The sequence below is a fragment of the Elgaria multicarinata genome, chromosome 20 (assembly GCF_023053635.1).
Source record: "Elgaria multicarinata webbii isolate HBS135686 ecotype San Diego chromosome 20, rElgMul1.1.pri, whole genome shotgun sequence".
NCBI lineage: Eukaryota > Metazoa > Chordata > Lepidosauria > Squamata > Anguidae > Elgaria > Elgaria multicarinata.
This window is the reverse complement of record NC_086190.1, coordinates 3,320,866-3,344,090: the sequence shown is the minus strand read 5'-3', so window position 1 is coordinate 3,344,090 and position 23,225 is coordinate 3,320,866.

Here is a 23,225-nt window from a genome sequence, read left to right as displayed (position 1 = left end):
ATCCAAATACACCAGTGTGTTTACTATACACCACTCTGATGGTGCTATAATAGGCTTCTGTAGCAAATGCCGTCCATTACTGCCAGAAATGCAGCGGGGAGATGGTATTACAATAATTGCTGCACCCTGGAGGTCCCTGCAGCTGTAGCAATATCATGCACTCCCCCCTGGCAGTGCAAAAGCAAGAGGGAAGCTAGATAATTAAGCCATGCTTCTGTTTTATTAAGGACGTGAAGATGCTTTCCAAGTTGACTATCTGAGCTTTGCCTGTTCTAAAATCGATATTATTAGGATGTTGCTATTCCTTTACTTCTACTTTGTTTTAAACTAGCAGATATACCCAGCATTGCCCGGGTCCCTGAATATCATGTATTTGAGGAATAACAAATATCTCTGTGACTTATTTATCTTGAAGTTGGTAGGAGATTTTTTATTCCAGCAAGCAGCAAAGGGAAGCGGCTCTGTGTAGCTTCAAAGGTTGAACACTCAGGGCCTTGCTAGATGAGGCCTTAGCGTGCCTTCTGACCCGGTTTCCCTGCTGTGTGTCCAGATGACGCACAGGGGAATCCGGCGGCAGGCTGCGCTGAGGCCTCCTCCAACGCACCATAAGCAAATTCGCTTATGGCGCGCCTTTTCCCCAGCTCCGGCCTCAGGTTCCTGACTTGGAGCTAAGCAGAAGCAGGGAAGAGCAGCTGGCCCAGCTCAAGTAGGAGCTAGAAAAGTAAGCCAGATTCCCAGGGAGCGAGCGAACAGGGAGCGAGCGAACAGGAAGAGCAAACAGGAGTTTGACAGGGGGAGTGTAGAGGAAGAGGAGACCAAGGAAAGGGGAAGAAGAGAAGCCTCAAGGAAACCCAGGAGGCTGCCAATTCAAAGAGGCCGTGTGCTTGCCATGTGCTCCTGAGTGCTGAGTGAGAGGTCGGTGTTTATAGTTGCTGCAGGAGCTGAAGGGGGAGTGGCCTGATTGTCAGTTGGACTCAGCAATCAGTGCCTAATTGCTGTTGATTGTTGTTGCCTTTCAGTGACCTCATTCTGCTTCCTGACTTGGAGCTAAGCAGAAGCAGGGAAGAGCAGCTGGCCCAGCTCAAGTAGGAGCTAGAAAAGTAAGCCAGATTCCCAGGGAGCGAGCGAACAGGAAGAGCAAACAGGAGTTTGACAGGGGGAGTTCGGCAGGGGAGGCCAAAGGGGAGGCCTCTAAAAAATAATAATAATAATAAAAAAATAGAATAAAATAAAAAATAAATAAATAAAAGAGGTGGGAAAAACAAAGAAAAACATAAAGAGAAAAAAACCCCACAAAACCACCACCAAACAAAAAACCAACCCCCCCCAAAAAAGATCTTACTTTCCCTTAAGACATCCTCATATAGTTGTGTACCTTCAGAGAGGACACAACAAAGCAAAGGCAATTCCACTATAATCAAAAAGGGGAAAAAAACCAAAGCAGAAATCGACAATATGGATGGAAAGGAGTCCCTAGAGGTGGTGACCTGCAAAGGGTGTGCAATGTTCGTGTTTCTGCCTGAGCTCAACATGGCGTACACCTGCAACAAGTGCAAGCTGGTGGCACTTTTGGAAGAAAAAGTGAGAGGACTTGAGCAGCGAGTGTCCACCCTCCAAGGAATAAGAGAAGTCGAGGAGTTCTTAGACCGAACGGTGGAACTGCAACAAGAAGCACACGAGATTGAAGAACAACAGCCAGCTGAAGCAGAAGTGGAGTATGCTGAGGGGAGGAAAGCCAATGAAGAGAAAACTCCTTGGAAAAGAGTGACAGTTAGGAGAGGAGGAATTAGAGGGCGTTCTGCACCGGTGGGGCCATTGGAGTTAAGCAACCGCTTTCAGCTTCTGGAGAATGAGACTGAAAGACAGTTTGCAGAGGAGGAAGTACAGGAGACACCATGCAACAGTGACCAAGAGGCAGAAGGTAGGTCAACCAAGAAGAAGAGAAGAGTAGTCGTTGTGGGAGACTCCCTGCTGCGTGGGATTGAAACCCAAATATGTCGTGAAGACCCATGGACTCGCCGGGTGTGCTGTCTCCCTGGAGCACAGATTAGAGATGTGACTGAAGGGTTACCGAAGCTCCTAAAGCCCACGGACACATACCCCTTTCTTCTCATCCATGTGGGAACAAATGATGTCGCCAAGCAGAGCTAGGAAGAAATCATTTCAGACTTTGACGCTCTGGGAAGGAAACTGAAGAACTTTGGGGCCCAGGTAGTTTTCTCATCCATCCTCCCGGTTCTTGGAAGAGGATTAGAAAGGGAAAGAAAAATACTCCGGATGAACGACTGGCTTCGAAGGTGGTGCCGTCGTGAGAATTTTGGATTCTGGGACCACGGGCTACACTACATGGAACATGGACTGCTGGCAAGGGATGGGTTGCACCTCACAAGGGCTGGAAAGAATGAGTTCGGCCACAGCATGAAGAACTTCATCAGGAGGGCTTTAAACTGAATCTTACGGGGGTGGGAGACGTAAATTTTGAGGCAACAATGGATGAAGGCCAATGCACCACAGTACAGAGAACAGCTCCAACAGTGCCCCAAAATAGTGTCTGCAACAAGGTAGGAACAAAGCCAGACTATAAAACACATGGTCTTCGATGTCTATATACTAATGCCCAGAGCATGGGAAACAAACAGAACGAACTTGAACTCTTATTACATGAAGGCAAATACGACTTGATAGGTATAACTGAAACTTGGTGGGATGACTCCCATGACTGGAATATAGCAATTGAAGGATATAACTTGTTCAAAAACAACAGAAGAAATAGAAAGGGAGGTGGAGTTGCACTATATGTTAAAAATACCTATCCCTGCACAGAAATACAGGCGGATGAGATTGGGAGCCCCTTTGAGAGCGTCTGGATTAAAATAAATGGGGCTAGGAATAAAAAGAATATGATAATCGGAGTCTACTACCGACCACCCAATCAAGGAGAAGATGAGGATGAAACTTTTGAGAAACAAATTGCCAGTGTTTCAAGGAAGTGTGATGTACTAGTGATGGGGGACTTCAATTACCCTGATATCTGTTGGGAGACCATTACTGCCAAAAGCGGCCCTTCCAAGAAATTCCTGACATGTGTGGGTGATAACTTCCTCCTACAGAAAGTGGTGGAAGGAACTAGAGGATCGGCAATCCTTGACTTGTTATTGACCAATAGGGATGACTTAGTGGATAAAGTGGCAGTTACGGGAACTCTGGGGGAAAGTGACCACGTCATACTTGAATTCTTGATTATGAAGGAGACAAAAGTTGAGTGTAGCCATACACGTACTCTGGATTTTAGGAAAGCTGATTTTAATAAACTCAGAACTATAATAAGAAAGGTCCCGTGGCAAAGGAGCCTAAAAAGAAAAGGAGTGCAGGATGGGTGGGAGTATCTAAAAAATGAAATTTTAAAGGCACAGTTACAAACAATTCCAACAAGGAGAAAAGATAGAAGACAACAGAGGAAACCAATGTGGCTCCACAAAAAGCTTATTGATGAACTGAAAACAAAAAGGGATACATACTGGAAGTGGAAGGAAGGCCAGGCTACAAAAGAAGAGTACAGACAAGTGGCGCAGAAGTGCCGAAATGGCGTCAGGAAGGCTAAAGCTGTGAATGAGCTGAGATTAGCGAGGGATGCTAAAAGCAATAAAAAGGCTTTCTTCAGATACGTGAGTAGTAAAAGACAGAGGAAAGAAATGGTGGTTCAACTGCTTAATGAGGATGGCAAATTGATAACAGACGACAAAGAAAAGGCTGAAATGCTCAATTCCTACTTTGCCTTGGTCTTCTCCCAAAAGCGGGTCTATGACCCCCCTGGAAAAAGTGAAGCAGAAGTTGAGGGGGCAGGATTGCAGTTTGAGATTGATAAACAAATGGTCAAAGAACACCTAATTTCCTTGAATGAGTTTAAATCTCCAGGGCCGTATGAACTGCATCCAAGAGTAATGAAGGAGCTAGCGGAAGAACTCTCAGAACCTTTGTCTATTATCTTTGCAAAATCATGGAAGACGAGTGAGGTGCCGGACGACTGGAGGAGGGCTAACGTTGTCCCTATCTTCAAAAAGGGCAAAAAGGAGGAACCTGGGAACTACATACCAGTCAGTCTGACATCCATCCCTGGGAAAATTCTGGAGCAGATTATAAAGAAGTCAATCTGTAAACACCTTGAAATCAATGCAGTGATTACTAGAAGCCAGCATGGATTTGTCAGAAACAAATCCTGTCAGACTAATTTGATCTCATTTTTTGATAGGATAACCTCCCTTGTGGACTGTGGGAATGCTGTGGATGTCATATATCTTGACTTCAGCAAAGCTTTTGACAAAGTACCAGATGACATTCTGATTAACAAACTAGCTAAAAGTGGGCTAGATGGAACAACTATTAGGTGGATCCACAGCTGGCTACAGAATCGGACTCAAAGAGTACTTATCAATGGAACCTTCTCAAACTGGGGAGAGGCAACGAGTGGGGTGCCGCAGGGCTCAGTCCTGGGCCCAGTGGTCTTCAACTTTTTTATTAATGATTTGGACGAGGAGGTGCAGGGAACGCTGATCAAATTTGCAGATGACACCAAATTGGGTGGGATAGCTAATACCCTGGAAGACAGAAACAAACTTCAAAGTGATCTTGATAGGCTGGAGTGCTGGGCTGAAAACAACAGGATGAAATTTAATAGGGATAAATGCCAAGTTCTACATTTAGGGAATAGAAACCAAATGCACAGTTACAAGATGGGGGACACTTGGCTCAGCAATACTACAAACGAGAAAGATCTTGGAATTGTTGTAGATCATAAGCTGAATATGAGCCAACAGTGCGATATGGCTGCAAGAAAGGCAAATGCTATTTTGGGCTGCATTAATAGAAGTATAGCTTCCAAATCACGTGAGGTACTGGTTCCTCTCTATTCGGCCCTGGTTAGGCCTCATCTAGAGTATTGTGTCCAGTTCTGGGCTCCACAATTCAAGAATGACGCAGACAAGCTGGAGCGTTTTCAGAAGAGGGCAACCAGGGTGATCAGAGGTCTAGAAACAAAGCCCTATGAAGAGAGACTGAAAGAACTGGGCCTGTTTAGCCTGGAGAAGAGAAGATTGAGGGGAGACATGATAGCACTCTTCAAATACTTGAAAGGTTGCCACACAGAGGAAGGCCAGGATCTCTTCTCAATCCTCCCAGAGTGCAGGACGCAGAATAACGGGCTCAAGTTAAAGGAAGCCAGATTCCGGCTGGACATCAGGAAAAACTTCCTAACTGTTAGAGCAGTGCGACGGTGGAATCAGTTACCTAGGGTGGTTGTGGGCGCTCCCACACTAGAGGCCTTCAAGAGGCAGCTGGACAACCATCTGTCAGGGATGCTTTAGGGTGGATTCCTGCATTGAGCAGGGGGTTGGACTCGATGGCCTTGTAGGCCCCTTTCAACTCTGCTATTCTATGATTCTATGAACGTCTAGCGACTTCATACGAGCGCTGTGCCCATCGGCCAGGGGGTGGGGAAGAGAGGGGAGGGCGAAGGATGGTAGGGTGGGCGGCACGGGGGGAGGGCGGGTGAGATCGCGCCGCGCGCCGCTCGAGCAAGCAGCCGTGCGGCGCTTGCCCGGGCAATGCCTGGCATGGGGCGGCATTGCCCGGGGAAGGGCCGCTCGGCTGCTTGCTCGGGCGGCGTGCGGCGCGATCTCACCCGCCCTGCCCCCGTGCCGCCCACCCTACCATCCTTTGCCCCCCCCGTACAACCCCCCCAAAAAAACACTCACCTTGTCTGCCGTCTTCGGGCCGCACCCGGCCCCTTTAAAAAAAATAATAATGGCGGATGCCGCAGGGACCCGACGTCCCTACGCGTCCGATGTGTGGAAGCCTGGGCGAGGCGCGCTAACGGTAGCGCGCCTTGGCTCCGCCTCCCTGCCGGCATAAGCCGGCAGGTCTAGCAAGGCCCTCAGTCCTGAGAAATAGATTTTCTCAGGACTGAGTGTTTTCTCACAATGGCTGCCAAAGGCCGGTTAGTCTGGCCTCCACCCAAGGCATGCTGTGAGTTCCACCCAATGCAAGTTGGAAGTTGTAGGCATAAGCCTATTTTTTTTTAATAAAATCCTTCAAAAATACTTAAAACCCAAAATGTGTGTGTTTAGAGTTTTCTGGTACATTGTACAGCCAGTCAGTGTGACAAATTTGTCAGTGCGACAAATATCAAGTTTCTAACACATCTGGAAGGGGATGAACATTTTTGGACATACATCCCACACACATACTTTCAGCTGTATAGGCAGAGATGGATAAAGGCCAGGGATATATGAGACTTCCATTTTTGCTTGCAAAACATGCAAGCATGACGCATTCAAAGCTCTGAATACAAACACAAGTACCAAAGTATTCACAAATTGTAGAACTGTTGTGAAGAAGAGGGGATTTCACCAGGGGCTGCAGACCTACAAATGACACCTGCTGAAATCCCCCTTTTTATACAACTGTTAAAGATACAGGAGCCCAGTCCTCCTTTCCGTAGGTCACCCTAGTGATGGGTGAAAGAGGATTGTGGAGTACAATTTCCCCAAGCTCTTCCATATCTGTGTAGCAGTGTTTCAGCGGCCAGGTAGGGGAGAGAGAGGGGGGTCCTTACACTAGTGTAAAGGAGGTTAAGTACAGATATAAGAACATTAGAACATCAGAAGAGCCCTGATGCTGGATCAGACCAAGGGTCCATCTAGTCCAGCACTCTGTTCACACAGTGGCCAACCAGCCATCGGCCAGGGATGAACAAGCAGGACATGGTGCAACAGCACCCTTCCACCCATGTTCCCCAGGTACTGGTGTACACAGGCTTACTGCCTCTAATACTGGAGATAGTACACAACCATCAGGGCTAGTAGCCATGGATAGCCTTTGCCTCCAGGAATTTATCCACTCCCCTTTCAAAGCCATCCAAATGGGTGGCCATCAGTACATCTTGTGGTAGTGAGTTCCATAATTTAACTATGCGTTGTGTGAAGAAGTCCTTCCTTTTATTTGTCCTGGATCTCCCACCAATCAGTTTCATGGGATTACCCCGGGTTCTAGTATTTTGAGAGAGGGAGAAAAATGTCTCCCTTTCCACATTCTCCATACCATGCATAATGTTGTACACCTCTATCATGTCTCCCCTGATCCTTTTCTTTCCCAAGCTAAACAATCCCAGTTGGTGTAACCTTCCCTCATTAGGGAGATGCTCCAACCCCTTAATCATTTGAGTTGCCCTTTTCTGCACTTTTTCCAGCTCTATAATATCCTTTTTTAGGTGTGATGACCAGAACTGTACACAGTATTCCAAGTGTGGTCGCAGCATAGATTTGTATAAGGGCAGTATGATACTGGCCGTTTTATTCTCAATTCCTTTTCTTATAATGCCTAACATGGAGTTTGCCTTCTTTATAGTGGCCGCACGCTGGGTGGACATTTTCATTGAACTGTCCACCACAACCCCCAAATCTCTTTCTTGTTCAGTCACTGCCAGCTCAGATCTCTCTCTCTCTCTCTCTCTCTCTCTCTCTCTTTCTCTCTCTCTCTCTCTCTCTGTGTGTGTGTGTGTGTGTGTGTGTGTGATTACATTTTTCCTCATGGAGCTTTCTCACCCTCCTCAACCAAAGAATTCCCTGAGAGAACTTGGGGAGGGAGACGGAAGAGGAAGAAAGAACTCACTCATCACCAAACAAAATAAATACATGGGCAAAACATAAATCTGCCCAGGGAGTGAAAAGCACTCTCTAAGTGCTGTATGTGTTTGTTATTTGCAACTATACTGAGGAGGAATAATAATTTGCAAGCAACAAGCTTTTAAGCTTCTGTCAATATGCTCTTTGAAAGAGACTTGCTAATTTCTCTGTTCTTTCACACACACACACACACACACACACACACACACACACACACACACACACAGAGGCATTCATCACCCACATTGCCAAAGAATAAATCTAAATGCTTTTTTGCCATGAGTTCTCTCTGGGTAGGGAATCACATTCCTATTTGCAAACCCTGTGAACAAGTCTCATTTGCAAGCCCAAATGTGATTGTGAGCAGGGATGCAGATCTCAGCAAATGGTCTCAATTTCCCAAATGCAAGTTCAAGTTCGAAAATGCACACTTGCACAGGTCCGTGGTTCTGAAAATGTGATTTGTGCACTTGCACACCTGGGGATATGTGTGCATATGTGAAACTGAAACTCCTCACCGAATCTGAATTTTTATATTTCAGCCTAGGTGGGGAAAATGTGCATCTTCGAATGGAACATGCCTCATTGGAAATCATTGTCTCCGTCCTCATGCAAGGCACAACAGAATGTATGCAGTGAGTCAGCTAGGCAGGCAGAGATAAATGTCAATTTTCCACTTATGCAAGAGAGTTTCTCACATATCTTTGGGCTCTGATATATGGTGATGGATTATCATCCGTGTTTCCAATCAAATAATCAATCAAATAATATTTGCATAATCTGCCAAATGGAACAGAATGCATTCTGCTCATGGCTGATTTTGCAGAAAGTAGCTTCTAGATTCTAGCCTTTGACCGGCAGTAAATGCAGTGTCCCTGGCCAATGAAGACAAGTAGGGAAAGCCATGATTAAGGTCTTGAGAGTCCATGGTGTGCTTGTTCAGTGCCCAGGATGCTTAAAAGCTACCCCATTCTCATGAACAGCCTGCATCAATCCCCTGTGTGACGGAGGAAGACAAAGACTTCACACAACTGTGATAGGACCATTGCCTGCCTTTTACCAGATTGTGTATGCAGGTGTGGCTTTGATTGTGGGTGAAACAAGGGGAGGGAATAACGAGATGAGACAACTGTATGTGATGTCAAACTTGGGCCACATTTATTAAAGATCTGCAAAGGGAAATTGGGCAGGCCCTAATCTAAGGCTGTAGCTAGACCTAAGGTTTATCCCTGGATCATCCAGGGGTTAAACCTGTTCACTTAGGTGACACACAGGGGATCCAGTGCTCACGCAGGGGCGAACCCTGGATGATCCCGGGATAAACCTTAGGTCTAGCTGTGGCCTAAGACAGCCAATAGATAGGTGTTTTATCGGGTGAAGCATTCTAAGCCGTCTGGGTGAGCGCCGTGCCCAGGCCTACCCCTATTATTATTATTATTATTATTATTATTATTATTATTATTATTTTATATAGCACCATCAATGTACATGGTGCTGTACAGAGTAAAACAGTAAATAGCAAGACTCTGCCGCATAGGCTTACAATCTAATAAAATCATAGTAAAACAATAAGGAGGGGAAGAGAATGCAAACAGGCACAGGGTAGGGTAAGCAGGCACAGGGTAGGGTAAAACTAACAGTATAAAGTCTGCACAACATCAAGTTTTAAAAGCTTTAGGAAAAAGAAAAGTTTTTAGTTGAGCTTTAAAAGCTGCGATTGAACTTGTAGTTCTCAAATGTTCTGGAAGAGCGTTCCAGGCGTAAGGGGCAGCCATGTCACTCCCCTCCCTGGGCTACGAAACACTGGGTGGGGTGAGGTGAGTCAGCTTCACAGGTAACCCCTAGATATCACTGGGGCTGCAAAACCCTCAGCGGAAGGCCTCAGGCATCACCATTCACCAAGCAGCAGTACACAATTGGGGTGCTTAGCACTCAACCACAAAAACTCACATTTGAAGTGAAAGATCAATGAACATTTTTATATATTTCTACTGAGGGTGAGTCATATTTGCATCAATCCTACATATGCTGTCTGAGGATACTATTATATAATGTTCATAATCTAGGGTCTTCTCCGCTGTGGCACCCCGGCTGTGGAATGAGCTTCCTAAGGAGATTCGCTTGGCACCTACATTATATGCTTTTAGACGCCAGGTGAAGACCTTTTTATTCTCCCAGCATTTTAAGAGTCTATAAATAAATTTTAACTTGCTGCTTTAAATTTGTAATTTTGCATTGCTGCTGTTTTTATCTGGTTGAGCTTTTATATTGTATTTTATATTATGGTTTTATACTGTTATTTTATACTTTGAATGGTTTTAATTTTTGTGAACCGCCCAGAGAGCTCCGGCTATTGGGCAGTATAGAAATGTAATAAATAAATAAATAAATAAATATGAAAAGGAGGACAGGGCTCCTGTATCTTTAACAGTTGTATTGATAAGGAAATTTCAGCAGGTGACATTTGTATATTTGGGGAATGTGGTGAAATTTCCTCTTCACCACAACAGCTAAAGCTGCTGGTGCCCTGCCCTCTTTTAAATCCGGTCACTCTAGTATAGCTCCTGCACCTTTAACTGTTGTGAGGAAGAGGGAATTTCACCAGGTTCTCTATATATACAAATGACACCTGCTGAAATTCCCTTTTCTATGCAACTGTTAAAGATACAGGAGCCCTGTCCTCCTTTGCATATGGTCACCCTATTTAACACACAGAAATAAAATTGCTGAATCAGCGCTTTAACACAATGATACAAAGCCTCCAAAGGGGCGAAAGCCTCAAATGCATAGGTAAATCAAAAATAGTTCATACCAGAATAATATACAATGTATCAGCAATTAAGTAAACAATAACAGCATTTTACAGAACCACATGTGATTTTTTTTAAAGTACAATATTGTACCACCCAACAAGTTCAATATTCTAGGTGTCTAAGTAAAAAGTAGGCTGGTGTCCGGTACCATGCCCGTTTTGAGATATTTTCATCAGTTGGACACTTATTCATAGAGGGAGCCGTGGCTGTATGTTTGGGGTGAAGCCCTCCCAACGTCACTATCTTGTAGTTCTCATGTGTAGATCAGACAAATAATGCAGTTTACCAGACTAGGCAGATGGCAGAAGTTGCAGCTTGAAGACTCTCCTTGGCCATTTCTACACTTGACTTTCCCCCCGGGATCGTCCCGGGATCATCCTGGTGCAACCAAATGACACACAGGTGATCTTGGGAGCAGACAGAGATGATCCCTCCATTTTTCTGGGATAATCCTTAGGTGTAGAAAGGGTCTCTTGAAGGAGTGGTCTCATAAAAGCCTGTCGGACACATTGGGAAACCGTCCACTTAGTTCATAGGCAACTGCCTTGCTCTGTTAGTCTAATTAAGACCTTTGTTCTGATTTAGATGGCAAGTCTCTGAAAGCAACATCTCTCCCCCCACACACCCTCTTTATTCCTTTTCTCTCTCTTTTGCTTCTGTGGCTTTATAAAGCATCAGATGAAATGATGCTACAAAGAAACAATAGTTTATGGTCCAGTTCTGAGGTTCACTCTTCAACTAATTGCCAAATGCTGATGTAGGAAAAGGTAGATGTACTGGTCAATTACTGTATGATTTGCAGTAGATAGGCAAGGGTTTGAGACTACTAATTGTTTACCATAGCAACAACAATGTCCCCCACTAAATTAGGCTTTTTTTTAAAAAAAAATAAATACCTGATCTAGAAATTCAGATGGAGGATTTTAATGGGTATTTGTATACCTCTGAGTCATTCTTTTGCCTCAGGATCTACTCCGGAAATCTCAGAATTCACAGCAAAGCTAAGGAGATGGATCATCTGATTATGGCAAGCAAACAAAACTCTTTGCTAAATGGCATCTATTATATTTGGGGATAATCATTACGAGTTGGGATGGTTGGATACCTTCACATTCAGATGATAATTGGAATGCACTTTTGATTTAGTTTGCAGGGTTTGGATTTATGTATTTATGTGGTTTTCTTTGAATAAAATATATTATAACAAAAGAGGGAAAAATGAAACTGATCATACACATTTGAAGAGTGCCCAGAATGTTTAGAAGCTGTAGCGAAGGTTTAACAAACAGCTCCGGTTTCTGAAAACATATATGAAAAATAAATCTGACATTATGGAGGAGTAAGCATATTTTGCTGGGCCGTGCTTTTATCTATTTTTCACATCTTTCATAAAGGTTGGTATTCTTCACATTAGATTTTGCTATGGTATGCATTCATCTATTTTTCACATCTTTCATGAAGTTCACTTTGGATCGCTGGATCAGGCCTGAAAATGACAGTAGCTCTGGTAAGGGTGTTAGATAAATCCACCACAGAATCAAATGACTTCAGATTTTTTATGAATCTAACCTGTGGATTCCAAGTGGACTGACTTTGTCCCAGTTGGGCAGATTCTGCAGTCTTACATACCATTTTCCTAACTTTTTGGAATTTTGTTCCAATTTGTGCCTCCTCCCATATGTACCTGCCTGGACCTTAAGATCATCTACAGGGGCCCTTCTCCGTGAGCCCCTGCCAAAGGAAGTGAGGCAGGTGGCTACTAGGAGGAAGGCCTTCTCCTCTGTGGCACCCCGGTTGTGGAATGAGCTCCCCAGAGAGGTCCGCCTGGCGCCTACATTATATGCTTTTAGACGCCAGGTTAAGACCTTTTTATTCTCTCAGTATTTTAACACTTAATTTTAACTTAAATTTAAATTTTACTGTTCTAACTCTGTATTTTAATCTTATATCAATTTTGTTGCGTAGTTTTATCCTGGTTGTGCTTTTTATACTGTATTTTTTGTATTTGTGCTTTTAACCTGTTGGTTGTTTTATTATGGTTTTAATTTTTGTGAACCACCCAGAGAGCTTCAGCTATTGGGAAGTATAAAAATGTAATAAATAAGTAAATAAATAAATGAATTTAGTAACACAAAATACATTTTTTTTTAAATGGCCAAAATGCACATTTCCCCCATATTCTAAAATGTGAAAATGTGTATTTCAGGGTGGGGGATTTGCCCATTTGGGAGGATTTGTACATTTTGGGGAGATTTCCACATTTTCTCAAACACAAAATTGTGTAAGGGTGGATTTGCACAAATTCGGAAACTGGAAAAGAATCTGATTCCGCTGATGAGTGGATGATGGAACAATAGGTGCCTGATGATCCACAACATGAAGATGGGATGGATTTTATGCAATTCACACCCCCCTAAACTCTGGTAGTTCTCTTGCTTTATATACAAATGGTCCTAAGCTCCATCCATAGCATTTGGGAAGACTGCTGCCAATCTGTGTGTACACCATCCTTCCCAGCCTGGGGACCTCCAGGGTTCAAATCCCAACATCCCCAGTCAACATGGCCAACGGTTACGAATACATGGAATTGTAGATCAAAACTCCTTCTCATGAACATTTATTTTATTTATTTATTTATTTATTTATTTATTACATTTTTATACCGCCCAATAGCCGAAGCTCTCTGGGCGGTTCACAAAAAATTAAAACCATAATAAAACAACCAACAATTTAAAAACACAAACACAAAATACAGTATAAAAAGCACAACCAGGATAAAAACCACGCAGCAAAAATTGATATAAGATTAAAATACAGAGTTCGAACAGTAAAATTTAAATGTAAGTTAAACTAAGTGTTAAAATACTGAGAGAATAAAAAGGTCTTCAGCTGGCGATGAAAGGAGTACAGTGTAGGCGCCAGGCGGATCTCTCTGGGGAGCTCATTCCACAACAGGGGTGCCACAGAGGAGAAGGCCCTCCTCCTAGTAGCCACCTGCCTCACTTTCTTTGGCAGGGGCTCACGGAGAAGGGCCCCTGTAGATGATCTTGAGGTCCAGGCAGGTACATATGGGAGGAGGCGTTCCTTCAAATAACCTGGCCCCAAACCGTTTAGGGCTTTAAATGTCAACACCAGCACTTTGAATCGGGCCCAGACCTGGACTGGCAATGGACACTTGTTGCAATGGACACTTGTTGGGAAATGGAGAAGGTTTGTTCCAGCTCAAGTCGGTATCAGATTTTGAGTTTTGTTTTGTTTTCTTTTGTTTTGACATGAACATCCATGCATATTTCCCCAAATGTACAGATCCGTAGTGCCCATCTTTGAAATATACACATCCTTTCCCCATTGATTAAAGTACTTCCCCCCCCATGTGATTTTTTCAAATGTATTCATGCTGTCAAATGCATGCTCAGATTGTATCCGAGTCCATGTTTGGTCCAGGAGGTGCAAACTGGGCAAATCCTGATAAACAAACAAACAAACAAACAAACCATCTGTAATGAATTTATCAAACATACCTACTAGTGTTCTGACTCAAAGAGCTCATCCATTGAACCCCTTCTTTCCACCTTCAATCCCCCCATTTGACCTGGAATGTAAGTTTGTTGATCCATTGAACAGATGTGTAACCAGCGGATGAAATATTCAGCATGCCATGAATAATGAATGCAAGATGCGCCAGTCATGATGCAGACACAGCTCAGAGCAAGTTGCATAGCTCTGCTTCTCCCCCCCCCACACCTCCACCAAGCACATTGCTGCTTCCCTGCCCCACACACACTCCCACCACGGTTGTCCAAATGAGCCTGGCGAAGGGTAGCATCTCTCCCAATGTTTCAGAGTCACCATCGCAACCTTCTCTTGGCATCTGGCATGCCGGCCCGGCTTGAAACTTAGCCAGCAACTGAAAACATACCACTAATAGGTCCTGGCCATGGTCCCCTGATTACCTCTAGAATCAGACAGTAGGAAGGTATCTTGGAGATCATCTAGTCCAACCCCCCAGCTCAGAATAAGACTCTGCACTGCAGAATACAGCTGCAACCGTCCAGATGCTCCTTCAATACCTACACCCAGCGCTGTCTCCAGGTTTCTCACGGGCATTGTCCCTAGCTGCTCCTCCTCCTCCTCTTTCTCATCATTGATACCACTACATTAATGGTGCTATATAAATAAATAAATAAATAAATAATAATAATAATAATAATAATAGCTTGCTAGATGAGCAGAGATCCAGGGAGCAAGGTACTGCTGCTCCTCCTTCTCACTATCACCATTGTCTGGGCCAGACGAGAGGTACAGGAGAACAAGCAGGTTGTGATGGTGAAGCTGAAGGGCACCTCCAGGGGGCTTTTGCGATTGAGACCCTGCTGAGGGGTGCTCCCTCGGCTGGTGGCCAACCATACCTACTCTTGATCATAGAATCATAGAATAGCAGAGTTGGAAGGGGCCTACAAGGCCATCGAGTCCAACCCCCTGCTCAATGCAGGAATCCACCCTAAAGCATCCCTGACAGAGGGTTGTCCAGCTGCCTCTTGAAGGACTCTAGTGTGAGAGAGCCCACAACCTCCCTAGGTAACTGGTTCCATTGTCATACAGCTCTAACAGTACGACGATGGTACTGACAATGCTAGCCCTGCTTCAGTGAAGGAGACTCCTGTCCTGCCCTTATGGATTAAACCTCATGGCTTGGACCAGTCCCATCTAACGCAGTCCATAGAAAGTGTCCTTAGAGAAGAGAGGCTAAAAAAATTCATTACACCCACTCTCAACTCCTCTGTTGATCATCTTTCAAAGGCACAGTTCAGAACAAGTGGGGGAAATTGATCCCTGACCCCCAAGGTGATGGGATGTGGGAGAAGTCCACATGGAAACAGCAGCCACATGGTGAATGGGATGCCGGTTATATCAGTGCATGGGGCACCCAAAAGCAAACCTGTCCATTTCCCAACCATCTCAGAGAAAAAGAAGTTTGGGAGTGCTATTATAAAGTGTGAGATCAGTGAAGGGGGAAATTGAAATGTTAGGGGACGGGATGGCAAATTAGGCACAGATAATAGTATAAGTGCTTAATGCATTTGTAGCAAAGTGCGGTAGGACTCATCCATGTGAGAGCGCATGGAGGGTGATTAACCTGTACCATTGAGGGAGTACCATGACCTGTGTTCCAGAACAAGTCTAAGGAGGTGGAGACCCCGCACACTCACGAAGAAGGATGAGTTGTGAAGACCCAAAAGATGACAAATTACATTGCAGTCAGGAGACTAGGACGAGTCATACTGGTGTCAGAAGCTAAAACTCTTTCTTTCTTTCTTTCTTTCTTTCTTTCTTTCTTTCTTTCTTTCTTCCTTCCTTCCTTCCTTCCTTCCTTCCTTCCTTCCTTCCTTTCTTCCTTCCTTCCTTTTCCCTTTCCCTTTCCCTTTCCCTTTCCCTTTCCCTTTCTCTCTCTCTCTCTCTCTCTCTCTCTCTCTCTCTCTCTCTCTCTCTCTCTCTCTCTCACACACACACACACACACACACACACACACACACACACACAAACAGAGAGTAGAAAGTGGACAAGGAGACATTTTTCTCCCTCTCTCACATGGGTGGCTGAATCAATCAACTTCAGCATTCTCAGTTTCTAATTATTCCATTCTTAAATTCAATTTGTCTTGAACTTTGAGAATTTCTTCTATTCAAAGTTTGATTCATCCTGAACTTTGTAACTTTCTCCTGTGGGTTCACATGAAAAACACTTTGTGCACATTTCTCCCAATATTTTGTATGCATTTTGGCCCAATAGACACCATTTTTGCAAGCAATTTTCCTAATAAAATGTGTTTTGAATCCCCCCCCCACACTTTATAGATGCATTTTTGATTGGGGAATGCCATTGTAGAATTACCGAAGTGTGGGTTTTGAAAGATAACTTAATTTTAGTTTGCATAGTGGTTCAAAAGTGCAAAAAAGGGAAAAAAAAGTAAGTTCATATTATTATACAAAGTGGAAAAAATATTCACGATCCCTACACCTTAATAACACCAGAACCCAATCAGGTCATCCCACGACATGAATGTTGAGAGATTCAGGACAAATAAAAGAAGGACTTTTTCACACAGCACATATTCAAACTATGGAATTTGCCACCACAAGCTCTAGTGATGGCTACCAATTTGGGGAGTTAGACAAACTGTCGGAGGAGAAGGTAATCCATGACTACTAGTATTGATGGCTATATGCTCTCTCCAGTATCAGGGGCAGTCAGCCTATGTACACAAGTTGCTGTGGAACATGGGTGGGAGGGCGCTGTTCCATACCACTATTTGACACAATTGTATCTCTCCAGAGTCACCTGGCTGAGTGATGGTGATGGGAGGTGATTAGGAATGTACGTATTTTGTTAAAGCCAGTCCATCTGTGTTTCACAGATTGCATGCATTTTTGCAACATGCATGGTGAGCCAGGTCAAATATATATATATATATATATATATATATATATATATATATATATTATAGTGAAGGACATTGAGCTGGGTTTTGCTTTAAGTTACTGACTTCCGTTACATATATAGTTGGCCTCTCTCTCTGTCTCTGTCTCTCTCTGTCTCTCTCTCTCTCTCACACACACATATAGTAGGGGGTTGCACAAATCATGATTTGTGCAAAGTCGTGGCTGAAAATACTACCAATTCATGCAAAATCTCTGCCGAAAATGGTATAATTTGTGCAAATTTATGGGTGCAATTTTGTGCAAATTAGCTCATGATTTTGTGCAACACCCAACACCCAACACCCCCGGTACTATCACACTGCTCAACTTGCAAATGTATTTGTGGCCTGGTGGGGAGGGGGTCATTTGTTCCCTCCACTCTTGCTCTAGAAGTCCATTATTTCAGATGAAAGGAGGATGCAATGCCCCATCAACTTTAATACCAGGAGGGGGGCGGGAATTTGTCTGAGCTATAAGCAGTTGAAGAAAAACTGTTCCTACCTCCATGGAAAGCAGGTAAGCGAAACAAGCCCACCTCACTTTCTCTATCTGGGCATGTAGATGACCCTACAACCCTCACCCCCTCCCAATTCTGCTTGTTGATCCCCACCTGCCATTTTATAATCTTTAGCTTTGCAGCTCGCTTATTCCTCCTCCCGGATGTGTGGCAGGATCCCGTGAGCGATGGCTTTTAAACGGCGCAAACTCCTGTTGATATGATTAACTCCCCCTAACCTTGCCAATAATCCAGAGATTAATCCATCCTAAGGGGCCCATTGACATGTCAAAGCAGATGGGTTTGAGCCATAACCGTGCGCTTACGCTCAACGGAGCAGAGAAACGGCCCTCGTTCCACCAGCCGGCCGGCCGGCCTCCTCTTGGCATTTAAAAGAGGCTTTATGATTATTTACTATTTATTTGCACTGCACCTGGAAGCTGTGGCCAAAACGGTAGGGCCTGTTTTGCCAGGTTTCTCACGGGGATACCCAAGAGGGTCGCAATTCAAGTATTCATGGAGGTAAAGAACAGGAGGTCTGACTTAAACAGTGTGGAATTATTATCCCAGTGCAAGCCCCCCCCCCAAAAAAAGATGCTCAGAGTACTGTAAAGGGAAGGGTAGTGTCAATGTGGTTGCAAGTAGAGAAATGACCTCTGTTGCTTGCTAAAGGTTCAGGTGATATTTAACTTCCTAGAGCTTGCTGGGAATGCTTGCTTTTTGATGGGTAGGGAATCCTCTCCCCAACACAAACACAATGAGCCAGTGATGAGTGAATCAGTGATGTTGATGATAGGTCAGATTCTATGAACACCATCTCAACACTTGTCTCATGACCCATTCCCATCTGGGATTGCTGCTCGCTCCGTGCACATGGGGAAACTGTGCAAATCGAGCAGTGAACAAACGTCGGACTTGCAGAATTTCCTAACTCGGGCCATTTTCCTCCATGGACCAAAGCAGGACTGATTCAGTCTCCAGGGAAATTTGTTACAAAGAAAGAAAGCTGTGCAAAATTGAACTGAGAAAGTTGCAGAAATTGAACGCAAGCACACGACTGGCAATTGGTGGACATATTCGGTGGACACAAGTTTGTGGTTGCAATTGGGGCTTTAAAGGTCTTCATCTAGAAAAAAGAAACCAAATGCACAGTTACAAGGTGGGGGTACGACAAGTGAGAAGGATCTTGGAATTGTTGAAGATCACAAGCTGAATAGGAGCCAACAGCATGATGTGGCTGCAAAAAAGCAAAAAGAAAAAAAAAGCAAATGCTATTTTGGGCTGCAGTAATAGAAGTACAGCTTCAAAATCATGCAAGGTCCTGGTTCCCCTCTATTCGGCCCTGGTTAGGCCTCATCTTGAGTATTGTGTCCAGTTCTGAGCACCACACTTCAAGAAGGATGCAGACAAGCTGGAGCCTATTCAGAGGAGGGCAACCAGGATGATCAGGGGTATGGAAGCAAATCCCTATGAGATGAGACTGAAAGAACTGGGCATGTTTAGCCTTGAGAAGAGAAGACTGAGGGGAGACATGAGAGCACTCTTCAAATACTTGAAAGGTTGTCACAAAGAGGAGGGCCAGGATCTCTTCTTGATCCTCCCAGACTGCAGGACACGGAATAACAGGGTCAAGTGACAGGAAGCCAGATTCCAGCTGGACATCAGGAAAAACTTCCTGACTGTTAGAGCAGTATGACAATAGAACTGATGACCTAGGGAGGTTGTGGGCTCTCCCACACTAGAGGCCTTCAAGAGGCAGCCGGACAACCATCTGTCAGGTATGCTTTAGGGTGGATTCCTGCATTGAGCAGGGGCTTGGACTCTATGGCCTTGTAGGCCCCTTCTACCTCTACTATTCTATGATGCTATGAATATGACATGCTTGCATGATTTGTGGGCAAAAATTAAATTCCTGTACATCCACATCATTCACCCATCCCTACAGCAGACTTCCTTAACCAGTACATAGCTTTGCAGATCATAGTTTTAACCCAGCTGAGATCACCAGGCTGAAAGGCAGAGTTGCATGGCTTCTCCCTCTACCTGCTGTGGGGCAGCTCCTTCCCCTGGGGGGCATGCCTAGGGTCACTCTGGGTTCTCTCAGAAGGTGTAGCCACAAGGTGTCCGACTCTGATGGAAAGATAAGTTTGCTTGAAGGCTTTGTGTATCAAACTATGGGCTATTCCAACCCATGCACAACTGGGTCCGCTTACTAGCTTCTAAGAGTATTTGCTCTCAAAATGTACCTTCTAAAACACATCTGTATAATAATATGTTCTATAACACTTGTTACTCAAGATCTACCAGGCTGATTTTGCTCATTTAAAACAAACAAATTGAAGCTTGAGCAGGGTCGATTTTGAAAGTCCAAAAACATTTCAAAACTTGAGCTTTAATAACTTCCTATAGTTAGTGCAGTTCATATTGGAATTCATGAAGATATCATTCCTCACACGTCCAGAACTACAAACAATGGGGTTGACATTCTCCCACCCTTCATTTTGCTATTTAAATTAAAGATGCCAGAAGACCTGATGGGACCACAGAATCCATCATTCATCCCTTCTTCCCTTGCTCCTGCAAAGCTTTTTTTTTTTTTTTTGGCATGCAAATTCTCCAGCAACTCACAGAAGTTGTAAAACAAGTGAAGCTGCACTGGGGGCAAGACCCAGAAATTCAATATGCAAAACTAGACTTTGATGTCTGTCACTGTCGAACGACCTTTAATCTGAGGGCTTGTCTGTGCATTTCCATTTTAACCCTGGGTCACTGTACCTAAAGGGAATGGCTGAATTTATTTCTGTATAATTGCAAAGCAAGGTCCAGACTAGGGATGTGTGAGGAATTTGCTCCATTGTTAAAACAAATGAATAAACAAACAAACAAAAAGGGGGAAAAAAAGGTTTATCCAACTTGAACTTCCCAGAACAGAACAAGGATTCAAATGCACTTTGCATAAGGATGTTGTGGGCACCCAACTGAGTCCGGGAATCTGAGGGACTGCCCCACATCCTCCCCCCTGGACCCTGTCTGGCTCATAGAAGGGCTCTAAGGTGGAGAAGGCATCATCCAAGGAGTCATCATATGTTACCCTGGGCCTTCCAGTTCAGTGGACATGGCCTTACCAGACTCTTTGGTCTCAGAGAGCATCCCATCACCACCATGCACGCAGACACGCCAATGTAGACCTCACTGCCCCATTCTGGAAGAGTCAGTGGTTGCAGAATCAGGCAATGGGCTTTGAAAAGACAGACAGCTCTTCAGACAGGGCAGGGTGAACAGCAGCCTCAGAATCAGTCTGCTTTCATAATGTCTCAGAAGGCCTCTGCAAGTTGCTGAGACAACAGCTCTTCCTGAGTGAAGATCTCTTGACTCTAAAGACTGGCAAAACTGCAGTGTTCAAGTTCATTGAAATTCTCTTAATTACTTTTTTTAAAAAGTGCATTCTCCCTCCCCTTGATTTCACCCAGTGGCTTTGGTTTGTGGCTGGTGGCATTGGCACCGTAAGAGATGAGAGATGCTACCCCAGCAAGCATCTTGAAGCACCTGGAGGGTGAGAGGACAATGACACAGTCAACCTTCTTTGACACCCAGCTTGAGGGTACAGTTGGTACCTTCGGCCCCTGCAGGTTCTTGTTCATCCACTGCCAACCAGTGGCCGTGGGTGAGAATAATCCATGGGCTCCCCAGTTCACTTAGAAGGAGGACAAGTGATGAAAAGCCTGGATAGCCTTCAGGGCTTACCAGTGCTTCAAGACAGGGTGGAATTTTCCACTGGGAGACTTTCATTGTTATATGGGTTCTCCAAGGGGATATTGCCTGCATTTCATCTGAATTTCTTTGTTTGCCTCACTGCAGATTTCCTCATTGTTAGCAATAAGGAATGCCCTCATTCCAAGCGGAGAGGGACCACCTGGCAAGATTCAGGAAGTGAGAAAGCCAGTGAATAACTTTGTTCCAATTCATCCAACAGATGCCGATTGGGTCAGCTCATAATGGAGATCTACCAAGGTTGAATACCTGAAGCATCCCTCATGCCTCTCCGGTTCAAATAACAAAGAAAACAAAGATGAAGTTAGGGGTGGCCCTTCCTCAATCTCTCTGCCCCACCCCAGTTCGATTATGCTCAAAGTAGCTGAAGTTGCATGTGAAAGGTTCCTCTGACCTTGTTCTCCCATTTGTGTCCTCTTCTGGGCTGATACACTAATGGTCTCTAAAATCAGGAAACACAAGAACTGTTGAGGGGGAGACATTCAGAACTTCCCCAGCTGCTGTGTCTCTCCATAAAGCCATGTGTCAGACCATATCCATCATGTCAGCTTTCTTCGCATGATGCCACTCAACGCAAATCGATGTGACCTGACAAGTTCCATCCACACGCGCCACAAAGACCTGTCACTGTGTGATTAATGGAAGTGCGCTTGGTAACTTCAGTCCAGCTTGCTTCTGACATTCCCGTCACAAAGACTCTGCTACCAAGCAGCCATTAATGGTGCTTCCGCCCCTCTTCCATCGCAAAATTGCAAAGTCAGGTTTGTGCAATGCTCTTAGCGAGTCTTGTGTCAGGGCTGCTTTCAGCTTTCTTAGGACACTAAGGCCCTTTCTACACCTCCTGGCCTTCCAGGAGGGAGCAGGGAGGATCCTGTGATATTCTGCTCATGAGATCACCCCCCTGGATTCACACACGGTGCACAAAATCCTGGGATGAAGGAGGGATGTTGCGCCCGCCATTATTTTTTTTAACGGGAGATGAGCGCAAGTGCGCTCCAACAAAAGTGAAAGTTTTTTTTTAAAAAAACTAACCCCACCCCACCCCACCCCGATGGGCACAGAGCGCCCAAAGAGCTCTGTGCCCATTTCCCGCCTCCTTGCATTTACTCACGAAGAGGCAGGACGAAGCAGACGCAGGCAGCCACACCTTTCCCACGGTCCTGGGATGGCCCCGGGATGGCAGAAAAACTAGGAAATACCCATTTTCCGTTTCCCTGGGGTCGTCCCCAGTTGACCCTGGGATCCCCAGTTGACCCTGGGATCCCATGCAAGTTCTGAGAACGGTACAGGGGATAGTCCAACACCTGAAGGTCTTTTGTAATGCACTCTGAATTTAGTAGGGCTTGGTAAAGTTGGAGACAGAACTCAGTGTCAAGGGACCGACTGAGAAGAGCTCTGTGGAGTTGCTGCTCCTCTTCACATTTGGAACCTGCGTTGTTCACCTGCCTCTTTGTCCAACCCAGAAAACAGAGGTGGTGAGAAGCAGCAGCAGCAGTAGTTGCCCTGGCCTACCTGCTCGCTGCCTCTCCACCCATTAAGCAAGCAGATGGTGGCAGTGCTGAGGATGAAGATGAGATGCAAGAGCAACGAGAGACAAGTCTTGAGAAAGTAGACTCACAGAGGGAAAGGACCCATTGAGGGTGTATTGCCCAAGGGTGCTCCAAAACCTGTTGCTTACTTTGGTGGGGTATTTGAACACATTTGCACTTATGCAAACGCACATTAGTTCTAAGTGACACTTGTGCTAATGCGCTTTAGAGCAAGAGGAACAAAACACTTATACATCAATTTAAAAAATGAATTCAGATGACACGCTAAGCCACGTTGGTGAAACATTTTGAGCTAGTGTGTCCTGTGAGCTGTGACTTAGGGTGCCATGTGAACCATTCCTAACCATGGTGGCTACATAACCATGGTTTAAACATGCTCACTAATGGTTTGCTGCAAAACCATGGCTTAGGGCTTTGCTAGACCTGCCGGGATAAG